This window comes from Phocoena sinus, chromosome 12 (genome assembly GCF_008692025.1).
Source record: "Phocoena sinus isolate mPhoSin1 chromosome 12, mPhoSin1.pri, whole genome shotgun sequence".
NCBI classification, from domain to species: Eukaryota; Metazoa; Chordata; class Mammalia; order Artiodactyla; family Phocoenidae; genus Phocoena; species Phocoena sinus.
Window position 1 is genome coordinate 64,846,392 of NC_045774.1, and position 12,599 is coordinate 64,858,990.

General features: G+C 37.1%; 1 non-coding gene and 1 pseudogene across 1 annotated transcript; both read right to left on the reverse strand.

The window, feature by feature from the left end:
* Positions 1-336: 336 nt before the first annotated feature.
* Positions 337-4,685, reverse strand: LOC116763316 (annotated as a pseudogene).
* A 7,382-nt stretch (positions 4,686-12,067) lies between these two features.
* On the reverse strand, positions 12,068-12,200 carry LOC116763848. The gene has a single exon (XR_004352659.1). It is a non-coding gene; the product is annotated as a small nucleolar RNA SNORA41 (small nucleolar RNA).
* Between the last annotated feature and the right edge of the window lie 399 nt (positions 12,201-12,599).

Sequence of the window (12,599 nt, forward strand, 5' to 3'; positions counted from 1 at the left end):
ATTTAGCCCAAGGGATCAGGTTCAAGAAGGAAACAAAAAAGGAAAGAAAAAAAAAAAAAAGGCCTAGCCACTTCCGCACTCCTGCTATACCTCCATCTTTTAAAAGCAACACGTGAAGTCACCGAACACTCACCTGCGCATGGCAGTTCTGATCAGGAGACCGGAGGTTCCGCCGGGGAAAACCGCTTGTTTTGCCAAAGTTTTTTTCTTTCCTTTGTAAAAGGACAGCTGGCTCCAAGATACAGGTGTGGAATTACAGAAAATCACCACAAGCCCGTTGCTGTCTAACAATGTTATAAATCCATTCCTTGCTCCACTGCACTTTTTTTCAGACGTTCAAAAGCGGATGGGCGTCCCTCGATCGCGTCCTGAGCGCTCACACACCGCTGGCGGGCCTCCTGCCCCAGACACGGGCCTCCACAAACCCGTCTCTGCCTGGAAGACTCGAGACTGGGCGCTGTGTGAAGGCTGCAGGTCTGTGCGGAGTTTGTCCACGGGATCGAGCGCTGGTGGGAGGAAAGCCCCACGGGTGTTGACCTGCATCGAGGTCAAGTTATCCAGCCTGGCGCGGGCCGCCTGTTGTGTCACGAAGGCGTCAGCACACACGGGAGCTTGGCTACGCTACTGTCCTGCGCGTCTTCCATCGGGGTCCGGATCTCATGCGCCTTGGGGATGTTGTCCGAAGCCTGATTTAACAGGAGTTTGGTAAGTTCCCTGGACTAAGGGCTAGGCGTAGAGGGAAACGTTTCTACCTTTTCCTTCCTGATCCCTCATCTTCTCCAACTTTCCCACCTCCCTCCACTCGCGAGGAAGCAGCCAATGCATCCATCTTGGTGTCGGGTCGATCGCCAGCCACAGGGCCACCTCTACTGGTGAGTCAGGGTGGAAGAGCCCCAGGTCGCCCCCAGTTAGAAGATCTTGTCCGGACTGAAGTTCGGGATAATGGTGACCAGCTTCTCGGCCAGAAACTGCGTCAGCGGCGTCCGCGGCGGCGCCTCCAGCTCCCCAGGCTCCGGGAGGAGCTTTCCCGCCACTTTCCCGCCACAGTGCAGGGCCCGCCCCACCCCCACCTCATTATACTATTCTTCTACTTCCTCCTTCCCTTCCCTTTTTAAAATATTTGATTTAGATAATGGATACTATTTAGCCACCTCTGAAGAACCTTCATTCCAAAAGGGGCTTCAAGCTTTTTTTTTTTTTTGAAAAAAATATGAAAAAACATATTTGCACATTGCATGTTATAGTTAAGTGCATGTGATTCAGGGTACCACCAAATAATTCTAACAGAAAGAGTGGTACAACAGCTCTCTGGTGGTAAAAATTAATGGAGTAAAACAATTTATTCCTGAAATTTTCTTCTTTAACTTGTGATATATTGGGAGATAATTCTACATGGGTTTCTCTTTTTTTTTTTTTTCTGTACATCTTGCAAGCAGGGGCACTGACTGCCCTTTGTTCCAGATGATCTTTTATCTATTTATTTATTTTTTGGCTGTGTTGGGTCTTCATTGCTGCGCGTGGGCTTTCTCTAGCTGCGGCCAGCGGGGACTACTCTTTGTTGCGGTGCGCGGGCTTCTCATTGTGGTGGCTTCTCTTGTTGCAGAACACGGGCTTTAGGCATGCTGGCTCAGTAGTTGTGGCTCATGGTCTCTAGAGCTCAGGCTCAGTAGTTGTGGCCCATGGGCTTAGGTGCTGTGCGGCATGTGGGATCTTGCCGGACCAGGGTTTGAACCCGTGTCCCCTGCATTGGCAGGCAGATTCTCAACCACTGTGCCACCAGGGAAGCCCTCCCCAGATGATCTTTTAAATGATATTTTTATAGAGAATAGACTTGGATGGTAGAGTTAATGTCTCCCTCTGAAGCAAGTAACAGGTGTGCTTACAGCCCTGGGAGATAGAGATGGTCATTTCTTTCTAGAAAAAAGGGCATCTGTGCTCACTGTCCAGTGTAAAATATTTAGGTTCTGGAAGCTCAGAGCCCTTCTCCTGTCATACAAGGCCCAATTCATGTCACCATATGGCCCAAATTCATGTCACCTTGTAAGAACTGGAGCTCAGAAAAATGGTATAAATGCTGATACTTTGGTACTGCATTTGCAATAAACTCACCTTTGATCTCTGCCTTGTGTCATCTGCCAGCATCCATGAAGCTTGGCAGACTAGCTGACCTCTCAGCGATTTGTTGATGGTTTTTGGCAACTTAGGTGATATGCTTACAGGGATCTGGCCTTTTGGAAGAGGAAAGACATGGACCTTGTGGGCTAACTAATGGGATTTGAATAAAATTCATGGGACTCGGTAGTGACATGTTGACAAAATCGTATGGTCATGGGACTCAATAGTGAACAAAATCGTATGGTCAACTGGGCAATAAATGGTCCTCTGCTTTATTGCCTGTTGATGAGGAAGAACTGGAGAGGTGGTTGCAAGAAGAGTACCAGGAAGAAGGTTCAAATACAGATAGATGCCCAGACACTGTCTGGGTGTTGCCCACTGTCTTCTCAGCTGGGGTTGGGGGAGGACTTCCTTACCAATCTGGCAGTCAGCCTCAGGTCTTTCCCATTGTAACAACTGAGACTAAGATTTGTTTGAGGGTGGCAGAGGGCAGATGTTTCTGACCCTCTAAGAAAACAGTTATAGAGATGTGCACCCACACAGGTGAAACAAGGGATATTCATGACCTCTGTTGCAAAACCGAGCAAATCATTTGAATCTTGGCTGGTTTGCTTGGGAGATGAGGGGACCAGGCACATAAGGCTTGTTAAGAAGGATGGTGACAGCCTAGCCTTCTTACAGCTCAGCCCCTCCTACAGTCTATGATGCCAAACAAATTCATTTGGCATCAGGGTGTTTTTTTTTGCAGTGGATCTTGGCTGCTGTAAGAGAGCTTTGGCACTTTCAGAAGAAATCCATGAGAGAGATCAGTTCCCATGGGAAATTATAGATGGAGCATTGGCTGGTGTTTGGCCTCTTACGGTGAAGATTGAGTTAATAATGCTGATGAAGGTGACCCATCAGAAAATAAGAAACTGACTCAAAGGAATGTAGATAAACTAATTCAATCAGCCTTGCAAACCTGGAAAACTTCCTAGAGTAGAGATAGCCCAACTTAAAGCTTAGTGGGCAAGAGTAACAGAGAGAGAGTGTTAAAATGGTACTAGAAAAACAAAAGAAATCATGTGAATATTGCAAGGCTAGACTTTCCTGGGATTAAAAACTTTTATATGAAGGGAAAAATAGCGAAGTCACTCTTCCTACGGAGAAAACTTGAGCTATTTTCTTGTAATAACAGCAGATGCCAAGAGTTAAGATGGATTCCTAAATCCGAAAAAGAATATATGTATATATATTATACGTATATATATATTATATGTATTTATAGAAAATATATATTATATATTATATATATATATTTATATATAAAACTGAATAACTTTGCAGTACACTTAAAACTAACACAACATTGTAAATTAACTACACTTCAATTAAAAAAAAAAAGATGGACTCCTAAAAATAGTTGCCACTGTGGAAGCCCAAATCAGTCATACAGACCTCATGAGCCAATCCAGAAAGCAATGTGACTGCTGAGATAGGAGACCTCAAAATTGATGGGGTCAGTAATAATGACCTTGCTACCCTAGATAAGGCTTTGGATGAGGTGAAAACATCAGGAGTTTCTTTCATTGAGCCACAAGTCACTGTCGTGCCCTCTGATACTGGGAGTAAATACAAAGCCTTGCTCCTTGGCTCAGAGCTTTTCTCTCTGTGCCCTTGGTCCTCTCTACTCTTGTACCCTGAACTTGTACCCCCATACCTTGGAATGCAAATTAAATGTATTTTAGACCTTCTAACTTTTCATCTGTACCTCTTAAACTCTTTCTTATGTTTCCTACCATTTTTTTTCTCTCTGCACTACTTTCAGAATTCTTTTGCCTCCACTTCCATTTTACTAATTCTCTCTTTTTGTGGCTAATCTGCTGCCCCACTCATTCACTGAGTTTCAAATTTCAGTTGTTATATTTTTCACCCCAGTTACTGTAATGATCTCTCAATACTGTATGCATTAATTTAAAAAATAATTTCCTATTACATGCTGATTCTGCCAAGCTTATTTTTATTCTAATAATGAAGTAAGCCTATTTTTCTTTTTTTTCTGTTTCTCTTCCTTTTTTTTTTTTTAATGCTCTGCATCTAAGTTAATTTTCTGAAGTTTTTTTTTCTGCTTCTGTTTTCTGTTGTTTCTGATAAACTTTATATATGTTGCCTTATTATCTTGCCAGCTTGGTTATTTTTCAGTTTATCATAAAATTTTTCTTGGGAGCATTCTCACAAGAAAGGGCAAAATAGAGATGGTGTCCTCCAGAAGGAGTACATTCATTCCTTCCCAGAGCTCACTGGCACTAACAGTTCAGGATCATGTTAAACTAAATTACAGTTTGTGATTATTTGGGGACATTCCCAACAAAGACAAGTGGAGCTCTATAACACTATGACGGTTACATGTGTTTACAGGCACTCAAGGATGGAGTCCTTCCCTACTGCCTTGCAAAGTGACAGAGGGTTTACTTTAGGTTCACCCTACTCTAACCGTGTAGCCTTTAGTGTCACAAATCAACGTCGTAGGCTCACGAATCAAAGTCCTCACCATGGGTGTCCCTAGGCTTTTCGGGGTCCTTCCAGGCCATAGCTAGGTTTAGCCAGAGCAAATGCCTTATGGCAGGGTGGATTAGAATCTTCCTTTCCCCTCCTGTTCTTAGATTGCAGGCTGGGAATTCCTTAATATTTCATCAGATTTGTGCTGCCTTTATAAAGATTATTCTTTTACTTTATCCTTTATTTTTAGTTGTTTCTAGTAGGAGGTTTGGTAAAAATAATCTACCTTTACTGGAAAGTGGTGATCAGAGACATGAATATTTTTACTCCTTTTACTATTGATTTCTAATTTTATTGCATAATTTTCAGAGAACATAGTCTATATAAAGGCTTTATTTATTGTCTGTTACATAGTTGTTTTTGTTAATATTTAACTTGTTCATCAAAAAGAAGTATGTTCTTTAAATGCAACATCTTATTTATATGATAAACTTTTCTATGTTAAAATGATAAGAAAATATTCAAACATGATTTGAGTTTTGCTAAAATAAAAAGAGAAGATATTCCATTAAGGAACTTAGCAAAACATTTTCAAACATGATTTATTTTTAGATAAAACCAATATATTACTAAACACTGATGTTTACAAATTCTTCCTTCAATGAGTAGATTAGATCATATCATTTCATTAATCAGAAAGTATTTCTATAATGCCCAGTATGTGTTTGGCACTTTATTAGGTAATAGAAGCTAGATCAAAGAAGTATTTCACATGGTTCTGATCTTCCGAGAATTTACAATTGGCTAAAAAGTGATATAATTTCTAAAAATTAAAATAGTGCTATACGATATAATACCTAATAAGGCATAGCAATTTCCAGGATGACTGCCACAAGCTGTAAGAGCTTAGGAATTCAATTAATGCTAGAGCATTTAAACAAATAATTGTGGATTAAGTGGATGGAGAATTGGGCCTCAAAATGCATAGACTTTGGATGCAGTCAGAGAAAGGAGACATAAGGAGCAATTTACCTCAGCTTCCTCTTTAAAATAATGTAATTGAATATCTATACAGTTATGGCTCCTGAAAAGCCTCTTAGCTTGTATGTTATTAGAATAATAAGAAAATGGATCGCTGAAAATATGTTGTATTTTATCTAAAGATTAATATGCAGTAAATTTCTTTAATAGCTTATTTTATCACTCTATCAGTTACTGATAATTAATAACTTATTAACATTGTTTTTAACTTAACAATTGATGTTAAGTGTGAAGCCACATATTATTTTTTAAGTCTTTTTCTCTTAAATGTTTTAAACTGATTTTATTTTTTAACCATTTCTTCTTATTCTAAGTAGATTTTGTAAAACATATCCTTACAGTGAAAAAAAAATAGAAGTGCAACTTATGGTTGATTAAACTTCAAGCATCTTGTTATTAATGACTATGTCTGGGGACTATTTGATGTGCAACTAAACTTAAAGCCTTTATTTTCTGCCACCCTTCGTTTATCTTACACAGCTAAAACATGTCTAGATAAAAGCACCCAAGATTACTATGGAAAATAAAGACGGGTATATTTTTCACACACTCAAGGTGGAGAAAGAGAGATTCTAATTCTAACCTGCTGTGTTTTCTTGTTATGTTGACAGTCAAGCCGACTGGAAGTGACTGATTTTCACCATTTTTGAAAGTTACTATTTTTGACTGGAACAGTTGAGAATGTTCCTGTATTGCTGGAATATTTGGAGGGGGGGAACTCCCCAAAGTAGAAAAGCATTGAGAACTCAAAAGCATGTGGTATAATCCTTGTTTCACTTTTTAAAAATTAGAATAATTGTAGTGTCTTTTCTTATGATTAGGAGTGGATTTCTTTCTTTTTTTTTAGTAGACTTTATTTTTTACAACACTTTAGATTTAAAGAAAAATTGAGAAGATAGTACAGAGAATTCCCATGCACCCCATATCCAGTTTCACATATTATTACCATCTTATGTTATCATGATACATTTATTACACCTAATGAACCAATCTTGACCTTATTGTTAACTAAAGTCCATATCATTTGGAGTCCCTTAGTTTTACCTAAGGTTCTTTTTCTGTTCCAGGGCACCATCCAGGATACTACAGTGCATTTAGTTGTCATGTCTCTTTAGACTCCTTTTGGCTGTGACAGTTCCTCAGAATTTGCTAGCTTTGATGACCTTGACAGTTTTGTGGAGTATTAGTCAGGCATTTTGTAGAATGCCCTTCTACTGGAATTTGTCTGATGTTTTTCTAATGATGAGATTGGAGTTATGGGCTTTTAGGAGGAAGACCACAGAGGTAAAGTGCCATTTTCATCATATTATATCAATAATACATACTATCAACACGATTTATCGCTATTGATGTTGACCTTGATCACCTGGCTGAGGTAGTGTTTGTCAGGTTTCTCCACTATGAAGTTAGTAACCCCTCTTTCCCTAGTGTACTCATTGAAAGGAAGTCATTATGCCCAGTCCACACTGAAGGGGCAGAAAGTTATGTGCCCTTCCTCTAGGGCAGAGTATCTCATAAATTATCTGTAATTCTTCTGCATGGAAAATTTGTTTCTTCTTTCCCTTCCATTTACTTATTCAATTACTTATTAATATCAATATAGCCTCATGGAAATGTATTTTATACTGCTTTAAATATTTTGTTTATCAAATTGTTCCTTCTGGGGCTACTGGGAGCTCTTTCAGTCGATTCCTATATCCCTTTGACATGCCTCCATCATGGTGAAGTTTTTCTGAGGACTTACTTTTGGGCTCTACAAGATATTCCAAACTCGTCTTGTATATTTCCTGCCCCAGTCCTGGAATCTGCTATTTATGCAAGTTTTGCTGGTTCCTTTGGCTGGAGAAAGGTTTTTGAAACCAAGATCCGTATGTTAAGTATGCTCATTGCTATTGTGATGTGATTGCTTTAGGCCGTCTTAGTTGACAGAAAAAAGAAATATATGTGTGTATACTAACCTGTGTATATACATATATCTGTAAATATTTCTATATGTAAACATCTGTATCTATATTAAGCTAACTATGAGTTCATCCTGATGTCTCCTGTCTGTTACCACATGGATCATTCTAACCTCCTTCCTTGCTTGTATGTAAACTCCTACTTGAACAGTGAGAAATCTGACTCTCATCATCCACCATTCATTGACATAATTGTTCAATTCCAGGATACATGTATAGCAGCATCATAATTGTTAACTTGCACCTCCATGGAAAACAACTTTATCAGATGGAAGACAGTGTTATTGTTCCTTTTGCCTTCGGTCAAAGAATCCGCTCATTTCCAGTTATGTAGGTCATCACCTTCCCCTGCCCCCAACTCCCTTAGTGTGATTTGTTCATATTTTGTAAAAATGTAAGTTTATCTGATAACAGTCTGCAGTCCTTTCTAAGATCCCCGAATCTCCTAAAGGAATTTTGACATGTTAAAGTTCACTTTTTGTCTATAAAGTTCTACGGAACTTGACAAATCACAGAGAATACTTTCACCACCCTAAAAAATCCTCTGTGCTTTATTTATTCAACACCTCTCCACCAAACTCCTGGCAATCATCGATCTCACCATCTATAATTTTGCTTTTTCCAGAATGTCATAGAATTGGAATCATCAATGTGAAATTTTTTCAGACTGGCTTCTTTCACTTAGCAATATACATTTAAGTTTCCTCTGCGTATTTTCATGGCTTGATAACTCTATATTTAATTTGTTAAATTAATTAATTTGTTGATAACAATATTTAATTGTTGAATAATATAGATGTACATAGTTTGTTTACCCGTTGACCTGCTGAAGGAGACATTGGTTGCCTCCAACTTTTGAAATTATGAATAAAGCTACTATAAACCTTCACATACACGTTTTTTTGTGGACATTCGTTTTCAGATCAGTTAAGTAAATATCTAGGAGTGTGACTACTAGAACATGTGGTAAGACAATGTGTTGTTTTGTAAGAAACTTCCAAACTATCTCCCATAGTAGCTATAGCATTTTGCATCCCCACTAGCAAAGAATGAAAGTTCCTGTTCCATAGCCGAGTCAGCAATTGGTATTGTCAGTTTTTTAAATTGTAGCCATTCTGGTAAGTGTGTAGTGATAGCTTATTGTTTTAATTTGCAATTGCTTAATTTAATTTGCAACTGCCTGATTCTTTTTCAGAAGGTTATGACAAATAATGTTGAACAGCTTTCATATGCTTATTTGCCATCTGTAGATCTTCTTTGGTGAGATATCTATTCAGATTTATTGCCCATTTTAAAATTAGTTTGTATTTTTTTATTGTAGAGTTTTAGAATTCTTTGTATAGTTCGGATATAAGTCCTTTATCAGATATGTGTTGTTTTGCAAATATTTTTCCCAGTATTTTGTATATTAATCTTGTATTCTGTAAGCTTATTAGTTCCAAGTTTTGTTTTGTTCACTCCTTGGAATTTTCTATATAGACAATCATGTCGTCTGTGCACAGAGACCATTTTATTTCTTCCTATCCAATTTGTATAGATTGTTATTTCAATTTCTTGTCTTAATGCACTTGCTGGGGCTTCTAGTATGATTTTGAATAGAATTCAAAAGAAGGGACATCCTTACCTTGTTCCCAACTTTAGAGGAAAAACATCCAGTCTCTCACCATTAAGTATGATGATGTTAGCTGGATTTTGTTTGTTTGTTTTTTTTAATAAATGTTCTTCATCAAGTTAAGGAAGTTTCAGTGTATTCCTTCTATTCCTACTTTGCTGAGAGTTTTCATCATGATTAGGTGTTGGATGCTGTCAAATGCTTTGTCTTTATCAACTGATATGTCCATATGATTTTTTTTAGCATGTTGATGTAGTGGATTGCATTATTTGATTTCCAAGGGGTGAATCAGCCTCATATACCTGGAATAATTCCTTCTTGGTTGTGGTGTATAATTGCTTTTATTCATTGGGGGATTATTTTTGTTAATATTTTGTTAAAGATTTTTGCGTCTATGTTCATAAGAGATATTGACTTGTAGTTTTCTTTTCTTGTTATGTCTTTATCTGGTTTTTGTATTAGGGTAATGCTGGTCTTAGAATGAATTAGGAAGTGTTCCCTCAGTTCCTATTTTCTAGATGAAATTGTGGGGAATTGACAACTTCTTCCTTAAATGTATGGTAGAATCTGCTACTGAAACCATCTGGTGTGTTGCTTTCTTTTATGGAAGGTTATTAATTATCAATCCAATTTCCTTAATAGATGTAGGCCTATTTAGTTTATCTCTTTCTCCTTGTGGATGTATTGGTTGATTGTGCCAATGTGCAAATCATTGATCTATTATATTTAAATTATGTTTGCAGGCATCGAGTTGTTCATAGTATTTCTTTACTATCCTTTTAATGTTAATGGGGTCAGTAGTGATCACTGCTCTTTCATTTCTGATATTGACAATTTTTGTCTTCTTTTTTTCTTTGTTAGCCTTGCTAGAGGTTGTATTAGTTTCCCTGTAACAAAGTACCACAAACTTGGCATGACTTAGAGCAATTTAAATGTATTGTCTCACAGTTCTGGAGCCCCAAATCTGAAACTGATATGCAGTAGAGCCATGCTCTCTCTAAAGGTGCTAGGGAAGGGTTTGCTCCTGGCCTCTCTCTTAGCCTCTGGTAGTTCCTTGGCATGTGGCAGCATAACTTCCTGGGTCGTTTTCTCTGTATAAATGTATGTGTGCAATGTATGTGTGCCTGTTTATAAGGACATCAGTCTTATTATATTGGAGCTCACCCTATACCAGTATGACCTCATCTTAACTAATTATATCTGCAATGACCCTATTTCCACATTAGTTTACATTCTGAGGCACTGGGAGTTAGGACTGCGACATATGAATTTTGGCAGGGGGTGGAGGTTGGAGGACAGAGAGTTCAACCCATAACAGATGTTTACCAATTTTATTGAACTTTTCAAAGAACCACACTTTGGGTTTGTTAATTTTTTTTATTGTTTTCTCATTTTCAATTTTATTGATTTCTGCACAGTTTTTATTTTTCTTCTTTTCTTCTGCTTGCTTTAAGAAGGCTTAAGTTGCTCTTCTATTTCTAGTTTCCTAAGGTTTAATACTTTTATATTTTTCTTGCTTTCTAGTATATGCATTTACTACCATTTATTTCACTCTAAATTCTGCTTATGCTGCATTTCACAAATTTTGATAAGTATTACTTTCATTTTGATTTAATTAAAATATTTAAAAATTTCTCTTGAGACTTCTTTGACCCTTACATTATTTAGAAGTGTGTTGTTGTTTAATCTCCAAATATTTTGAGATTTTGTAAGCTATTTTTCTGCTCTTGACTTCTCTTTTAATTTCAAGTGGCTGAAAACACAATTTTTATGATTTCTTTTCTTTTAAATTGTTAAGGTCTGTTTTGTGGCCAAGCCTGTGGTCTATATTGGTGAATGTTCCATGTGAGGTGGAGACAAATATGTATTCTGCTCTTGTGGGATGGAGTATTCTATAAGTGTCTATTAGATCAAGTTAACTGAGTGTTTTTTTAGATCTACTATGTCTTTACTGATTTTCTGCCTGTCTAATCTATCAATTACTGGTAAGAGGGGTATTGAAGTCTTTTAAAATAGTAGATTTGTCTATTTCTCCTTGCAGTTTTATCAGTTTTGCCTCATATATTTTGATGCTTTGTTTCTAGGTACATACACCTTATGGATTAATAATATTTTCTTGGAGAATTGCCATCTTTATCATTACATAATATCTCTCTTTATCCCTGATAATTTTCCTTGCTCTGAAGTTTGTTTTGTCACAAATTAATGTAGTTACTCCACCTTTTTTTGATTAGTGTTAATATAATATAACTTAATCTAGCCATTTACTTTTTAACCTATCCAAATCTTTATATTTAAAGTGGGATTTTATAGATAGTATATAGTTGGGTCGTTTTCTTTTATCCATTCTGACGGTTTCTGCCTTGTGATTGGTGTAGTTCAAACATTCACATTTAATGTGATTATGATATAGCTTGATTAATATCTAATGTTTGTAATTGTTTTCTATTTGCTGCAGTTATTCTTTGCTTCTTCTTTATTCTCTTTTCCTTCCTTCTCTTGTTCTAATTGAGCATTTTATGTGATTCATTTTATCTCTTCTCTTAGCATATCGATTACACTTCTTTTAAAGATATTTTAGTCTTTGCCCTGGTGTTTGAAATATACATTTACAACTGATTCAATCCACATTGAAATAATGCTATATCACTTCTTAGGTAAGACAAATACCTCATAATAGAATATGCCCAATCCCCAGCCCCACATACCTTAAGAAATTCCTGACATCCATTTCACTTTTGCACATGCTATAATCACACCAATATTGTTATTATTATACTTCAAACAAATGGCTATCTTTTAGAGCAAGTAAGAAGGAAAGTTATTTTATTTTATTTTATTTTTTCATTTTTTTTTCACCTTGTGTTCGTCACACATATGCCCACTTTCTATTTTGCTGAGAAAGAGGTGTTTAGTTGTGTAACAGTTTCTTTCCCACAGAGGAATGCCACAACTGCTACCATAAAAACAGCTGCAGACCAGTAGCTGTGGAAGAAAATTATTTTAAATTATATTTTATCTTCATTCATTCCTTCTCTAATACTCCTTTTTGTTTGTGTAGATATGAGTTCCTGAACTCTATCATTTTTCTTCTCCCTGAAGAACTTCTTTTGACATGTCTTTCAGAGCAGGTCCAGAGATTTAGATTTTTCTTGGCTCTTCACCATGAGAACCTGGTGAGATTCCTGAAGGTAAAACCCACACACACATATGTTTCCTTCCTGTGAGTGGCCCTCAGTAGTTTCTCAGTTTGACACTTAATCTCAGCAATTTGTCAAAATTACCTTTAAGTATTCCTACCAGTTTAGAGTTTCTGTTCCAAGTAAACAGATCTTGGCTATTATTCACCTGTCTCTCCAGATTTTGGGGTAGATGGTGGTTTGCCTTACAGT